Below are 3,802 nucleotides of genomic sequence, written 5' to 3'. Positions count from 1 at the left end.
TGGAGCGCCATCATTTATCAATTCACGATTACCACTTTAAGTCAGATATCTCTAACTTGTCATCGGGACGGCTGCTTCCCACATTTCCTGCAACTTGGTACAAAACTCACTTCATAATAGTACTACTACTACTGCAATTTATTTACACCTAAGTAGTATTAAAATGTCTAAGAAATCTAATTCAGAAACTTGTGTACATAACTATTATCTTAAGTCAAAACATTACTAGGATCTGTGTAGCTCTGCATTTCATAGCTCATTATACTCATTTATCTTCAATTCTGGTCTACTTAAAAACAATGTTAAACTCTTTAGCAGTGTGTGGAACCTTGGGTGTCCGAACATGCAACCATCACCCTTTACTTTACCAAGGATTAAAAACAGTTTCCATCCTAAAGCCCTCCTATGGTAATAACTATGCCACAATGGTGAAATCAATATTGTAACAAATGAAATCACTGCTTTATTCACACATGAATAAAAATCTGTTGAAGAATGATTTATTAATATGATGGAAAGATTGAAGAATATGGTTCTACACTGTGCTACTCCAAAACACCCCCTGCTTAAAGTGTAGTGCATATTTCCCTCATGTCTCCCCCTTTAACCCTCAGTGTGTCTTTAGGATGATTTTCTCATTTTACATTAATAGTTTCCTCTTTACTGCTATTTTGAATTTACCAATCGATTAATTCATGGTTAATACCTCTTTTTATCTTTACTTATTTATCAAGTCAATTCAAGTTCTTTAAATGTGGTGTCTTCTACAGGACTGTCTCAGAAAATTAGAATATTGTGATAAAGTTCTTTATTTTCTGTAATGCAATTAAAAAAACAAAAATGTCATACATTCTGGATTCATTACAAATCAACTGAAATATTGCAAGCCTTTTATTATTTTAATATTGCTGATTATGGCATACAGCTTAAGAAAACTCAAAAATCCTATCTCAAAAAATTAGAATAGTTCCTCAGACCAAGTAAAAAAAAAAGATTTATAACAGCCAAACACAATCAAACATTTGAAAATGTCCATTAATGCACTCAGTACTTGGTTGGGAATCATTTTGCACGGATTACTGCATCAATGCGGCGTGGCATGGAGGCAATCAGCCTGTGGCATTGCTGAGGTGTTATGGATGCCCAGGATGCTTCAATAGCGGCCTTTAGCTAATTAGCATTGTTGGGTCTGGTGTCTTTCAGCTTCTTCTTCACAATACCCCACATATTCTCTATGGGGTTCAGGTCAGGGGAATTTGCAGGCCAATCGAGGACAGTAATGCCATGGTCAGTACACCAGTTACTGGTGGTTTTGGCACTGTTGGCAGGTGCCAGATCATGCTGGAAAATGAATTCCTCATCTCCATAGAGCTTTTCAGCAGAAGGAAGCATGTAGTGCTCTAAAATCTCTTGGTACACAGCTGCATTTACTCTGGGCTTGATGAAACACAGTGGACCAACACCAGCAGCTGACATGGCTCCCCAAACCATCGCTGACTGTGGGAACTTCACACTGGATTTCAAGCAACTTGGATTTTGCTCCTCTCCAGCCTTTCTCCAGACTCTGGCGCCTTGACTTCCAAATGAAATACAAAACTTGCTTTCGTCTGAAAAGAGGACTTTGGACCACTGTGCAACTGTCCAGTGCTTCTTTTCCTTAGCCCAAGTCAGACGCCTCTTCCGTTGTCTTGAGTTCAGAAGTGGCTTGACCATGGGAATACGGCTATTGTAGCCCATTTCCCGGACACGTCTGTGAACAGTGACTTTTGATACCTGGACTCCAGCTTCAGTCCACTGTCTTTGAAGCTCCCCCAAATTCTGGAAGCGACTCTTCTTCACAATGCTGTTAAGGCTGCGGTCATCTCTCTTGGTTGTGCAGCGTTTCCTGCCACATTTCCCCCTTCCAACAGACTTTTTGTGGATGTGCTTTGAAACTGCACTCTGTGAACAGCTTGCTCTTTGAGACATTTCTTTTTGTGTCTTACCCTCCTGATGGAGGGTGTCAATGACGGTCCTCTGGACAGCAGTCAGATCAGCAGTCTTCCCCATACTTGTGATTTAGTTTACTGAACCAAGCTGAGTGTTTTTCAAGGCTCAGGAAACCCTTGCAGGTGTTTCGAGTTAATTAGACGATTCAAGTGATTCGTTGAACACCCTACTAGTATACTTTTTCATGATATTCTAATATTTAGAGATAGGATATTTGAGTTTTCTTAAGCTGTATGCCATAATCAGCAATATTAAAATAATAAAAGGCTTGCAATATTTCAGTTGATTTGTAATGAATCCAGAATGTATGACATTTTTGTTTTTTTAATTGCATTACAGAAAATAAAGAACTTTATCACAATATTCTAATTTTCTGAGACAGTCCTGTATGTGCGTTTTGTGAATAAGTGTGTTTATGTGTAAACTCACTCATTCCCGTTGTCCTTTTCTCCTCCCCTGGTTGTCTCAAGCCGTGACCCCGACCTCCTCACTTCAAATCGACTATGCCAACTCCTCTGATTCTGTCTTCTCTTCAGTCCATCAGCTCTTGAATCCATCCGCTGTAACTGTTTTAGGCAGCCTTTGGCCCAGTCACATCTGCAGCCCACATCATGCCACTGTTCTTTGCACTGCTTTGCATTTCATCTCCCCTTTACAGTCTCTCTGCTGCTTCATGGAGGGCGGATTCTGCTCTCATGTCCCCCACTCTGCTCCTGTGCCAAATCTCGTGGCTCAGCTTCATGCCCTGTCTGAGGGACTGATGAGAGTATTTCTGTATGTCAGCAAGCGGTTTGGTTCTGGATGCCTCAGGTGGAGACGGTTCAGCTCCGGTTCTCTGTCTGTTTGATGGAGAAGGAGGAGCCTCCTTTTGGGTTGGGTCTTTTGTCTGCTTGGAGGGACGGGGTCGTAGCCTTTCTAACTCAGAGGGGGAGTCCAGGTCCCGGGACGCATTATCCATAACAAATCTAGCACACTGAGATTGAATCAATCCAACCCTTTCCACTCTGTGTCTTTCTAATCATACTATCTGTCTTAGTTGCTAAACGCCATCTAAACAACACCATTAATGTCTACTAATGATATTACAAAAACTCCCTCTATAAATTGTTTCATCCATTGTTACATATCTACCCAACCTGACTCTTTCAGGAAACCATTTTCTTCCATAAATTGAAATACCTGTTTCAAGCATCACATATTTCACACACTACGAAAGAACATCTCCATACTTTCTCCAATATTTTAAATCCCACTGTTACTTAGAACAATAGTAAACCTGCAGAGCACACTGATCAGATCACAGTAATATAATTTGACTCAAGTGTATAGGCCCATGTCTACTTTCCATTTCACTTATTACTTTTGGTGAATATTTATTTATACTGTCTAAATTCCTTGTCTATGATGTGCAAAAAGTTAGAGCATAAAAATGTGTTTTTCTCAATGTATTTACACTCCACGGATTCTTGAGTTTACTCATCTCCTGGTGTTGTCGTTCCTAAAAATGTTAGCAAACACAAAACTCCCACTACAACATTTATAGATAAATTGATCTAGCAAAATGAACTCTTTTCTAATTCAAAATGTGACAAAAGAACAATGATTTGTCTTTCACAAGATGGTGGTCTAACAGAATGACTCTTGACCTCCTGGGGTCAAATAGATTTAGCCATGAGGCGGCTGACTTTAAAATGAACTGGGACAAAGAAACCACATGCATGTGGGTACATTATAGTCTAGAAATATAACACAAAACAACACTACTTAAAAATAATAACAATTCAAATGACTTCTGGTGAAAAGCATGAAGAAC

Source organism: Notothenia rossii, assembly GCF_949606895.1.
Source record: "Notothenia rossii genome assembly, chromosome: 7".
NCBI lineage: Eukaryota > Metazoa > Chordata > Actinopteri > Perciformes > Nototheniidae > Notothenia > Notothenia rossii.
The sequence above is the reverse complement of the archived record's forward strand: the minus strand, read 5'-3'. Positions refer to the sequence as shown.